This window comes from Rhinatrema bivittatum, chromosome 12 (genome assembly GCF_901001135.1).
Source record: "Rhinatrema bivittatum chromosome 12, aRhiBiv1.1, whole genome shotgun sequence".
Lineage (NCBI taxonomy): Eukaryota > Metazoa > Chordata > Amphibia > Gymnophiona > Rhinatrematidae > Rhinatrema > Rhinatrema bivittatum.
Window position 1 is genome coordinate 67412239 of NC_042626.1, and position 13516 is coordinate 67425754.

Sequence of the window (13516 nt, forward strand, 5' to 3'; positions counted from 1 at the left end):
CAGCAGAGAAATGAATCTAATGGTGATGTCCAAATTCACAGCTGTGAGCTATAATCTCTGCTGCACAGTGCACACTGCCCACCCACGATGTGGTTATACTAATATACTTGTACACATGTTGGATACTGCAGAGCCAACCTGGCTGCAGAAAATCAAGATGTCTATCTGCTGCTGGTGCCACATTTATTAGAGGACATCACTGTTGATATGAAGGTGACTCCAGAGATTTGCTGTGTACAAATAGGCAGTGCCTGATTGCTCTGCAGACCCTGAGAGGTGGAAGATAAGCTTTCCTCTCTGTCTTAGCTTGGCATGGAGGATTAGTCTAGTGCAGGGCTTCCCAACCTGGGGGATGGGGCTCCAAATGGGGTCAAAGAACCTTTAGCTGGGGTCATGAGTGCATTAAGGGGAAGAATTCTTCAGGCTCCAGCAGCAGCAGCATTAGTAGTGGAAGTCAGCAAGGGATTTTTGAGCCAGCACAAACTCACAGGCCCTGTGGTAGCTCTGCCCTTGCATGAGTTTCTGTGCTAACAGGAAGCCCTGCATGAGGAGAGATCAGGATCACTGCAGAGTCTGTGAGCTTCAGGCTTGATGCTGATTTACATTACTAATAAGAACATAAGAGAATGCCATACTGGGTCAGACCAAGGGTCCATCAAGCCCAGCATCCTGTTTCCAACAGTGGCCAATCCAGGCCATAAGAACCTGGCAAGTACCCAAAAACTAAGTCTATTCCATATTACCATTGCTAATGGCAGTGGCTATTCTCTAAGTGAACTTAATAGCAGGTAATGGACTTCTCCTCCAAGAACTTATCCAATCCTTTTTTAAACACAGCTATACTAACTGCACGAACCACATCTTCTGGCAACAAATTCCAGAATTTAATTGTGCGTTGAGTGGAAAAAAACTTTCTCCGATTAGTTTTAAATGTGCCCCATGCTAACTTCATGGAGTGCCCCCTAGTCTTTCTATTATCTGAAAGAGTAAATAACTGATTCACATCTACCCGTTCTAGACCTCTCATGATTTTAAACACCTCTATCATATCCCCCCTCAGCCATCTCTTCTCCAAGCTGAAAAGTCCTAACCTCTTTAGTCTTTCCTCATAGGGGAGATGTTCCATTCCCCTTATTTTGGTAGCCCTTCTCTGTACCTTCTCCATCGCAATTATATCTTTTTTGAGATGCGGCGACCAGAATTGTACACAGTATTCAAGGTGCGGTCTCACCATGGAGCGATACAGAGGCATTATGACATTTTCCGTTTTATTCACCATTCCCTTTCTAATAATTCCTAACATTCTGTTTGCTTTTTTGACTGCCGCAGCACACTGAGCCGATGATTTCAATGTGTTGTCCACTATGACGCCTAGATCTCTTTCTTGGGTTGTAGCACCTAATATGGAACCCAACATTGTGTAATTATAGCATGGGTTATTTTTCCCTATATGCATCACCTTGCACTTATCCACATTAAATTTCATCTGCCATTTGTATGCCCAATTTTCCAGTCTCACAAGGTCTTCCTGCAATTTATCACAATCTGCTTGTGATTTAACTACTCTGAACAATACTGCTGCCACTTGCAGATCCCAGTCAGGTTTGGGACCAGTCATAAGGAGAAGAGTGGGCTGAGTGTACACAGGGAGATTGTTGAGCAGCGAGGAGCAGTGGCAACCACTGAACCTACCCAAGAGAAAAATTTTGCCCCTGGCAGCAGCCTGCCCTCTTTCCACCAGGTGTCATCCACTTTTGGCCCAGAGTCACAAGAAAAATATTGCTGCTGACCCTGATCAGGGGGGTGTTTAGAAGTGAAGCAGTTTGAAGGGAGGGTTCAGATGCAGGAGGGATTTGAGAACTGGATCAGCTGGAGAGGGATTGGCTGTAGAAGGTGGGAGAAGGGAATGACAGAAGATCAACTGGGGTATGGAAAAGAGGAGCTGAGGCGAGAGAGAATCAATTGGGTGGCTTGTGAGAGGAAGTGTTGGAGGAGAGGAGGCAAGGAGGCGAGGCTTTAAGGTGTGAGAGAAGGGATGGGCAAGTGAGTGAGATGGGCAGGATCAATTGGGGCCCATAGAGGTAAGAGGGAAGGGATAATTGAGGATCAATTGGGAATTATAAAATGGCTGGGAGGTGAGAGAGGATAAACTGAGATGATAGAAAAAGGGTTGGATGGTTGAGAGAAGGGAGGAACTGGGGGATGTAAGAGGTGCTCAGCTAGAGGGCAGAGATTGAGAGATGAGGGCCTCTGGAGGGAACAGACATTGAGAGAGAGGATCAACTAGAGAGAGTGGAGGGTGAGAGTGGAGTGCTTGTTGGAGGGGGGACTGCACCCCTGCTAATTTTTGTCATCCTCTGGGGTCATGTGAATTTTCAAGTGCTAAAATGGGGTCACATTGGATAAAAGTTTGGGAAGCCCTAGCCTAGTGGTTAGAGCAGCAGGCTGCAAACTGGGGAAGCCAGAGTTTAAATCCTGCTATCGCTCCTTGTGACCTTGGGCAAGTTGCTTCACCCTCCATTGCCTCAGGTACAAACTCAGGGTCTCATTTACTCAAGCTTTTCCCTCATTCTCTGTTGATGGGGGGAAAAACCTTAGTAAATCAGGCTCTCAGATTGTGAGCCTTCTGGGGCAGGGAATTACTAACAGTGCCTGAATGCAATCCACTTTAGCTGACTGGTCATAAAATGTGGACTTTAAATCAAAATTAAATTTAAAAAAATTATCCTACAGACAGCAGGCATTGCAACTCAGTGATACAAAGTCCCTAATGAGAGGTTTCTAAGAAAACTAAAAAGTCATGGGATAGGAGGCGATGTCCTTTCGTGGATTACAAACTGGTTAAAAGACAGGAAACAGAGAGTAGGATTAAATGGTCAATTTTCTCAGTGGAAAAGGGTAAAAACAGTGGAGTGCCTCAGGGATCTGTACTTGGACCAGTGCTTTTCAATATATATATAAATGATCTGGAAAGGAATACGACGAGTGAGGTTATAAAGTTTGCGGATGATACAAAATTATTCAGAGTAGTTAAATCACAAGCGGAATGTGTCTGTGATACATTACCGGAGGACCTTGTGAGACTGGAAGTTTGGGCATCCAAATGGCAGATGAAATTTAATGTGGACAAGTGCAAGGTGATGCATATAGGGAAAAATAACCCATGCTATAATTACACAATGTTGGGTTCCATATTAGGTGCTACTGCTCAGGAAAGAGATCTAGGCATCATAGTGGATAATACAATTAAATCATCGGCTCAGTGTGCCATGGTGGTCAAAAAAGCAAACAGGATGTTAGGAATTATTGGGACGGGAATGGTGAATAAAACAGAGGATGTCATTATGCCTCTGTATTGCTCTATGGTGAGACTGTACCTTGAATATTGTGTACAATTCTGGTTGCCACATCTCAAAGAAGATATAGCTGCACTGGAAAAATATAGAGCAGGGCAACCAAAATGATAAAGGGGATGGAACAGCTGTTGTGCCAGAGGTGTGTGGACCCTGTGCCAGAGGTGGGGTTGACGCTACCTGCAGGGCAAGCCCTACAGGTCCCCACCGTCAGAAGGTGGAGCTGGATGAGCAACGGAGGCCGACTGGAGTTTCGCCAATACCAGCCCACATTCCCTGCAGGTTGAGCCCTTGGGTGCCGGGGCCGGCTGGTCTTAGGCGGGCCTCCACCCGAGGACTCCCAGAAGACGATGTAGTATTCAGCCAGGGGCCAGCGGTGGTAACAGAAAGGTGGAAGATCTAGATGAGGCAGAGATCCAGAGACCCCGGTGCCAATGGAAAACCAGAGGCATGGACAGGTGGCGCGCCCGAGTAATAGAAGGCCGGAGGCTGAAAGGTCAAGTCCAGGGTGATACCAGAGATAGAGGAGGAAAGCAGGTAGCGGACAAGGAAAGGCGGACAAACGAGCAAGGGTCAAAACCAGAAGTCAGTCCGAACGTGGTCAAGCGTAGCAGGAGTCAAAGCCAAAAGTCAATTCAATGAGGAAAGGAAAGGAAAGGAAAGGACCAGGTACGGATCAGGGATAGGGAACCAAGAACATAGGATCGGGAACAAGCAACGAGCACACACATAGCATGGAGACCTGTTGCCAAGGCAAGGAACTAATGGCTGGGCCCTGCCTTATATACCAGGGCCCAGTGATGTCATCATCCGGGGCCGCAGGATGGAATTCGGCCCCTTTAAAATCCGGCAAGGCGCACACGCAGCGGCATGGCACTGGACAGCGGCATCTCCTTTCGGCACACACCGGGAGACCCGCGGAGGAGCCAGGGATGGCAGAGGAGACTCGGGTGTGCAGGTGGCTGCCTACTGCTGCGAGGGAGGACGAACCGGGAGTGGAAGCTGAGGGTAAGTGGGCCCAGACGTGGGCCTGCCTCAGACGGGACAGGCAACAGCTGCCCTATGAGGAAAGACTAAAGAGGTTAGGACTGTTCAGCTTGGAGAAGAGATGGCTGAGGGGGATATGAAAGAGGTCTTTAAAATCATGAGAGATCTAGAATGGGTAAATGTCAATTGGTTATTTACTCTTTCCGATAATAGAAGGAACAGGGGGCATTTTATGAAGTTAGCACATTTAAAACAAATTGAAGAAAATTCTTTTTCACTCAATGCACAGGTAAGCTCTGGAATTCATTGCCAGAGGATGTGGTTAGGGAAGTTAGTGTATTTGGGTTTAAAAAAGGTTTGGATAAGTTCCCGGATGAGAAGTCCATAAACTGCTATTAATCCAGCTGAGTTAGGGAATAGCCACTGCTATTACTGGCATTAGTAGATTGGGATTTATTTAATGTTTGGGTTCTTGACAGGTACGTGTAACATGGATTGGCCACTGTTGGAAACAGGATGCAGGGCTTGATAGATCCTCAGTCTGACCCAGTATGGAAATTTCTTGTGTTCTTGTACATATAATATGTATATATAGCAAAATCTCACAGCTAGTTCTGGTGTTTGCATGATTCAAGACCTCTCTTTGTGTCTTCCAGCTTTAACCCTTCCAGCTTTCTCTTTTGCAGCTTACTGCCAGAGCTAGGAAGCATTTGATGAGTGAAATCTCAAGATGCTGGGGTGGAGGGGAGGTGGTATACCAGATGATCGGGGACAGGCTTATTCAGGTCAGATTTGGCGCCATTGCATGGAGAGAATTGTAGTTTCAAGCCTTTCCTCAGGGAAATAAGTAGTCCATGGATGCAATGAGGGAGGAGGAAGGGTGGAAGGGCTCAGTCTGTTTCCCTCTCCATCACCCCCCCCCCCCCCACATGACTTGAGGTCAGTTTAAATTTATTGCTTTTCTTTCATTGTAGCCAAACATTTGCTTTGCACTTGGAACAGCTGCTGGGCTTGTTAGGCCATGTACCTTTTATTGGCCACTTTAAAGGGGTGACGCCCTAAAAAAGTGACAGTGGATCATATGGAAATCGCTGAAGCAGGGGCATTTTCATGGGAAGATCCTTCTGGCTTCTTCATATCTAGCACTACTCCTGCACTACCCTTGGTCGGCGCTGACATTACTGTATTAGAGCAGTAATTCAACCTTGTTCATGAAATCACAGATTACCTCGCTTCTGAACAACTCGGCGTGCACCTGCGTTAAATCTCCTCCTGTTACTGTTTGTTTTACTTTTATATTTTCCTTGCTGAGGTCATGGAAGATGACTTTATTCAGCCTCTCTTAAGCTAAGTAAACGCCACAGGCAGTGTTCATGTGGTTTAAATGGGCTCATGAGGTCAAAGGTCCAGATGACTTCAACCACCCAAGAAATGTTATAATGTAGATCCCTCACTTCAAAAACCAAGCTGCCTTCTCCTCTCCTAAAGTGTGGAGCTCTCAGAGCACGATTCAGGCTCAGCGGTGGGGACAGTGTGTGAGGGATGCTTGCATTCCTCTTCCCACCCATCCCCATCTTCCCTCTCAATGCATTCAACTTTGCAAAAATGTGCATGGGTGGGGGGCGCGAGGGGGTCCCTCCTCCTCTTTTCTCTAACATCCATCCCACTCCATACATTGTCCCTCCCTCTTAGAACACAGGCTATGCTGTGATGGATTTATTTATTTATACATTTTGTATACCATCATTGTTATTCTATCATGAGCGGTTTACAATCAGTTAAAAAGGATAAATCATATAAACAAATCATAAAATACAATATAGGTCAAAATTAACAAGAACATAAGATAAAATGAATAAAATAAGTGCAAGATAAACATAACTAACATAGCTTTAAATGAGATAAAATTAGGTGTTAAAAATAATAGTAAATTAAAATTTCAATAAAAGAATTAGGCCTCAGATTATTGTAAATATATACTATCAGCTGTAGTAAGCAAAATTAACTATTGCTATCATAAGCTCTTTTAAATAGCCATGTCTTTAACTCTCTTTTGAAGCTCTTAGTATCAGTCTGTTGTCTTAGGCCGTCCGGCAAACTGTTCCATTATATTGGGCCTGCCACCAAGATTGCTCTTGATCTCACTTCACTAAGATGTGTCGGGCGAATAGATGGCACAACTAATGAACCTTTGTTCGAAGAACACAAACTTCTTTGTAGTGTATAAAGATGTAGAGCTGTGTTCAGCTATTCAGTGTTCTCATTATTAGTAAATTTGTGTAGAAGGCAAGGAATTTTAAATTCTATTCTATATTTTATCGGTAACCAATGTAAAGACACCAGTGTCGGTGTAATGTGATCCAATTTCTGACAGCCTGTTAATAACCTTGCAGTTGCATTTTGCAGCCGTTGTAGCGGTCATAATGTATTGGCTGCTAGTCCCAATAGTAATGAATTACAATAGTCTAAATTGGGAAAAATTGGTTTTTGCCCTCCTTCCCAAGGCATGGTTAGTGCTTATGCCCCCATCCCCTTTCGAGCAGCAGAAGGTCTAAAGCACAGTTCCACTGTTTCCTGTGGCAGTTCAGGGCTCGATTTTACAGCAGAATTCTGAAGTATTTTCCAATTCCCCCCCCCCCCCCCCAACCATCCTCTCTCACTCTCACCACCTCCTAGCAATTTCATTTCACTTGCACTCCCTCATATTCTCCCATTCCCTTTTAGTCTGATCCTGTCACTCCAATTGTTCCCTCTCATACTCCTCCCACCATCCCCTCTCTGATTCACTCTCATTGCATGCTCTCTTTCCCTCCCAATACCCTCCTTGACTCTCTCTCCTACACCGTCCCCATTACTCTGCCTGGCTCTCACACACTCCACTATTTGTGTGTATATATACATGTGAGTGTCTGTCTCTCTCTCTCTCTCTCTCTCTAATTCTTACCCTTCACTGTCAGACAGCCCAAGTTTGCATTGCTGCTGAGCTCAGAGAGATGGGAAGGGAATTGCATTCACCATCTCCTCATATTTCCCCCAGCATGCAGCCTCCACCTTTAAATCCCTTCCTCACATCCCCCTTTCAAGGGCCTCCTCCTCCTCACCTCCTAAAATGTTCACTCCCATTCATACTACCCAGGTATTCACCCCTTCTAACCTCCTCCTCCTCTCCAACCCTCTACTGATAGCTAAATTCTGAATCCCAGGAGCGTAAAGAGCTGCAGGCCCCACCACTCTTGACCCCAGGCAAAATGCAGCACATGGGGGAAGGTCTGGATTAGAGAGCAGAGCACCTGCTGTTTGCTTGAATTCCATCTTCTTCCTTCCCTTCTGTTCCTGCCTAGGGAAGGAAGGACTGGATTATGAAGCACAATAATTCTTCTTTGCTCTGCTCTGTCCCTCCTCTCCTGTTCTCTGCAAGCTGCCTGGTTGAGAAAGTGCTAGAGCAGGAATCAGAGTTGTGCTGTACTGAGTGAAATTAGCAGTTGGGGGCCAGAAAATCTTGAGCTGGCCTTCTGTCCCCATAGTTTTGCTGCCCTAGGTACAGATCTAGTGTGCTTGTTGGGTAAATCTAAGGCTGAGGCTACTATAGTGCCCTCTTCCTCCTCCCTGATACACGGAGGCAAGAGTCACTGAGATCACATTCAAGCATCAAGCTCCACTTCCTCAGACGTGAGCTGATTGGCCACAGGCAGAGGAAATAAAGCATGGCCAGGGTGGCATATTAGTTCAGCTTGATGTTGCTGCAGCATTCAATAGATCATGAAATATTGTTATCCCAGCTTTCAGAAATTGGTGTAGGAGGCAAATGCTACTCTGCTTTCATTCTGTTTTTTTCTCTTCTAGAGAGCAGCACTACAGGTGGTTGAGCAATATATATTCAGATTGGGTACCTATTGAATCTGGCGTCCCACAAGGCTCTGCCTCAGTGCCGTAGCTAGCCTATGGCCAGTATGGCTATGGCCATAGGCACCAGACCTAGAGAGCGCCGCTGCATCAGCACCACCACCACCGGCCACACTGGGGACTTAGTTCCGCACCGTGGCTGCCGTCTGCCAAAACTTCACTTCCTGCTTCCTCCCAAAACTAACGGCACTTCCCGTGTCGACATGCATGTGGACATGCATACGGAGGCAGGGCAGGCAATGAAGCAGGGAATGGCTGTGGCTGGCTGCTATCACGAAGAAGGACCCCGGGGCCAGCCGATCCAGCAGAGAACACGTGGAAGGGGAGGCTCTACCACGGCTGTGGCTTTGGAGGAGACCGGCTCAGAGAGCACTGCAGTTTAGCCAGCCACCCGATAGGAAAAGGCTTCATGAGGGAGGATAACTTGAGCCCGTGATGTGGTGTTAGGAGGAGGGAGAGGGCAGCAAGCCCGGAGGTGTCTGGGGGACAGGTAGGGGAGGGATGTTAATGGTGTCCTATATTTCTGGGGGAGAGAGGTGAATGTTCTTGGCAGTGTGAGGCAGGAATAGATGGGGGGGGGGGGGGGGATAATGCAGGTGCTGGCTTGGAAGGAAATGGGGACACGGATACTGGTACTACTTGGGGGGAGGCAGAAACAAAGAGGGGACATTGGTAGGTTGGGGGGAGGCTGGTGTAAGAGCCTGTGTTTGTGGGGGGGAGATAGAGAGAGAACTTGTGTGGGGGAGAGAAAGATAGCATGAGTGTGTATAGGAACGGAGGAGAGAGAGAGCAGGTTTCTGAGGAGGGAGAGAAAGCTTGCACGTGTGTATGTGAGAGAGACAACAAGCACATGTATGTGTGTTAGAGAGAGGAGAAAGTACACGCACACAAACTCAACAATCTCAGGGTCAAAGTGACTGGAAATCACAAGTTCCCAGGTATGGAGAGCGAGACATTTTTTAAAATCCTTATTGTATATTTGATGTGTCTGCTGTATTGAAATATTTTATTGGTGTTCGGGAAATTTTTTAAAATATGTAAATTAGTTTTTAATAATTGGATATTATTCTTCTGGTCAACTGTTTGAAATATGCACTTTTTATTAGAATGGTTTTTTATTATTAATGATTCTTATTTCTTGATGGTGATGATTCTGTATTTCCATTATTGAATTGCATACAAAGACTGGCTTCTTGCAGTTCCCATTTTAGTTTCTGTCTGCACGTTTCTATTTATACGTTATGTTCTCTTTATTCTCTATTTGGTGAGTGAAGGTCTACCTGCGTTATGCATTTATGACTGAGCTGAGGTATTCTGCTAGCATGTAGCTTCTGTGTACAGATCTATAGCAGCGTGATTTTTTTTAACAGGAGGAGTATTGGTATTTTAGAGCCTGGTGTAATATTTGCAGCGTTGCCTTTTCATAAGTGGGGTTGTTACTGTTTAAGTGCTAGCAGTTACTCCTCTTTTGGTCTGGGAGCAGAGGTTTACTATATTGTAATTGTAATGCAGTTTACTCATAGCATTCTGAGGGCCAAGCCCCACATTCAGCATGTTAAAGTAAACTTAATACCATATGGGTTCTAAGTGTCTGTCTTTTTTTTTTTTTTTGCAGTGTGTGGTTATCACAATAGTTTATGTAAATATAATATGCATGCTGTAAGTAATATTTTTACTTTGCTCTCCTTTTTTCATGTAAAATCTGTTATAAATGCATAATTTTTAATTGCTCATTAATTACCATAGCTCATAGCTCACTCTGTAGCTAGGAAGATGAGGCATGTATTATTGCATCTGTTCTCAGACATGAGCTGCTATGTGTTACGTGCCATTGCTGGTGACTTGTGCTGTGAGGTGCAGAGCCCAGGTACTGGTCTAAATCTGTGCATCTGGCAGTGATAACTTTTCCATGGCACACCTAATGAGGTCTGAAAGCACACCAGTGTGCATGGCATCGGCTCAGCCTGTTTCTCAAACTAGTCCTGTCACCGTTGTATGCAAATATATCTCATGCATAATTTATGTTTAGAAGCTAATTTTGGGTTTACGTAATAGTGTTATGGTTTAAAGAAAAAAAAATTGAGTCTTCCAGCTTGAGGGGTCGTGTTGTGCACAGGGTGAAGGCACATTTTTTCCCTTGGCCTAGGCACCAAATTACTTGACTATGCTCTGTTCTGCCTTATCTGTATTATTTAATATTTATTTGCACCCTTTGTGCTCAGTTTTAAGAAATTGAGAAGCATTGTGTTGTATTTATGCAGATAATATTCATTTTTTAGTTTTACACTTTCTTTAATGAAGATGATGAACCCCTGAAGAAGGCTGTGACAAAACCTGGGCCATGTTGGGACTATCTAATATTTGTTTGAAGAATGAGTTTTCAAGCTAAGTATATAGTGGCTAGATATGTCTAGAAATGTTATTGGTACCTTAGTTGGTTTATCAACATTTTTCATTGAGTGTGATAAGATTTTTATTTTATGAATAAAGTGGTAAAAAGTTTTTCCTAAATGTATACAAAATGAGGTCTGAGGTAGATGATTTGAATTGACGGTGTATATAGTTCTGATACTGTCTGAGTCCCATTGCGGGTGAGAGACAGTGGATCACATCTTTTACACAATATCAGTTTCTCTGATACTGCTTTCCTCATGGGTATATAAGGGATTTTTAAGATTGTTGAAAGTTTTGTATATGTTTATGATCTTTTTGATTGTGTATATATATATATATATATATATATTTATTTATTCATAAAATAAAAATCTTATCACACTCACTGAAAAATGTTGATAAACCAACTAAGGCACCAATAACATTTCTAGCCACCATATACTTAGCTTGAAAACTCTTTCTTCGCTACAGACTGGCCACCAAGAACGTGCATGCCATCGTGCTCTCCAGGGCCTTCGATGCAGAGGATACCCCCGTGAAGCCTGACTATATTATTGACCCAGCAAAAGTACTCTTGGCCGCAACCCAAACCCTTCCACTGGGGAAAAACGTGGTTCCCTTTCACCTCAGGCAGAAAGACCTGAGTTGGGCCCACAACTCACTCCCCACAGGACACCCAGGAAGAGCCTGTACCTTGGAGCTATTACAGCGTTATTACTGGTGGCCACATGTAGCACGTGATGTCAAGGCCTATGTAGACTCCTGTCATCTTGCGCCAGACAGAAACCCTTGGCGGGCATGCCCCTGGGGCTTACTTCAGCCTCGAGTCATGGATGCACATGTCAACAGACTTCATAGTTTATCTACCCCTCCGGACGGCCACCACGTCATCTGGATAGTGGTCAACAGGTTTTCAAAGATGGTCCATTTCACCCCGCTTCCTAAGCTCCCCTTGGCTCCAGAGCTCGCCAGACTCTTTGTCCAGCATGTCTTCTGCCTCCATGGACTCCTGAAACATATCACCTCCGATCCTGGAGTTTAATTCACGGCTAACTACTGGCGCTTGCTCTGCAAGACGTTTGGGATTTACCTAGATTTCACCACTGCCTACCATCCTCAGGGCAACGTCAAGCGGAGCGCATTAATCACACCCTGAAGGTTTTCCTCCGCTCTTTTGTAAACGACAAACAGGACGACTGGTCCACTCTTCTCCCCTGGGCGGAATTCTCCTTCAATTCCCACACTCACTCTCAGGCCGATACAGTACAGTGCACTCCGGTAGAGCGCACTGTTAACCCGCATTTGGACGCACATTTTCGACCCACTAGCTTTACCCCTTATTCAGTAAGGGGTAATAGCGTGTTGAAAACGCGTGTCCAACCCCCCCGAGACTAATAGCGCCCGCAACATGCAAATGCATGTTGATGGCCCTATTAGTCATTCCCGCGCGATACAGTAAGTAAAATGTGCAGCCAAAGCCGCACATTTTACTTTAAGAAATTAGCGCCTACCCAAAGGTAGGCGTTAATTTCTGCTGGCACCGGGGAAGTGCACAGAAAAGTAGTAAAAACTGCTTTTCTGTGCACCCTCCGACTTAATATCATGGCGATATTAAGTCGGAGGTCCCAAATGTTAAAAAAAAAGTAAAAAATTTAAAAAAAAAAAAAATTTAAAATGGGCCCGTGGCTCGCAGGTTGAAAACCGGATGCTCAATTTTGCTGGCGTCCAGTTTCCGAACCCGGCTGTCAGCAGGTTTGAGAATCAATGCCGGCAAAATTGAGCGTCAGCTGTCAAACTCGCTGACAGCCGCCGCTCCTGTCCAAAAAGAGGCAATAGGGGACGCGCTAGTGTCCCTAGCGCCTCTTTTTACCGTGGGCCCTAATTTAAATAAATTAATTTACTGAATCGCACACACAGGAGAGTGGCCTGTGCGCGCGCCGGGAGAGCGGGTGTACCCGGCTCTCCCGCGATTTTTACTGTATCAGCCCGTCTGTGACTGGCTCCTCTCCATTCTTAATCGTCTATGGGAAACAACCACTGCCACCACTCCCTACCCCACTTACAGCTCCTTCTCCGGCAGCACAACTCTCTGCTCAGCAGCTGCTGGACCTCTGGACTCACATTTGAAAGGAACCTCCGTGAAGCAGCGGACGAGGCTAAGAGAATGGCCAACAAACACCGGAGACCAGCGCCTCTCTTCAACCCCGGGGATTGAATGTGGCTAAGCACTCACCACATCTGCCTGTGGGTTCCTTCTATGCGATTGGCCCCACGATACATAGGCCCTTTTTCCATCTCAGAGTGCCTTGGCCAAGTCACCTACTGTCTAAGACTTCCATCATATCTGAAGAGACACAATTCATTCCATGTGTCTCTCCTCAAACAGCTGGTACTGTCCTGGCCTCAGTGAAGACCCCCGGAACCTCAGCAGCTGGCAGCGGAAGAGGGCAAGTATACTAAGTGAAGGAGATCTTAGATGTGAGATGCCGTCATAGACGATGGGAATATCTAATTGCTTGGGAGGGCTTCAGGCCCGACAAAAACACCTGGGAGCTTGCCTCAAATATACTAGATAAAAACTTACTCCGGCACATCCATGCTTCCCATTCAGGGAAACCCGGACCTTCTAGGAGGGGGCCTAGAAGGAGGGGGTATTGTTAGGCGCCCCGGCCCTTGGGACGGGTCCACTCACCTGTGTGGGTAGGAAGCTTGCTCCAGCATTCCCCTCCGTTGCTGCATCCCAGCATGATTTGCCATCGTTGTGGCCTGCTTGTGGTGCTCCCGACGCTGCCAATGCCGGAGTGATCCCTGGGCCCCCTAGGAGCTTGCGTGCCTGGGCTAGATTTAAAGGGCCAATGGTGGAAAAATTCCCCGCGGCC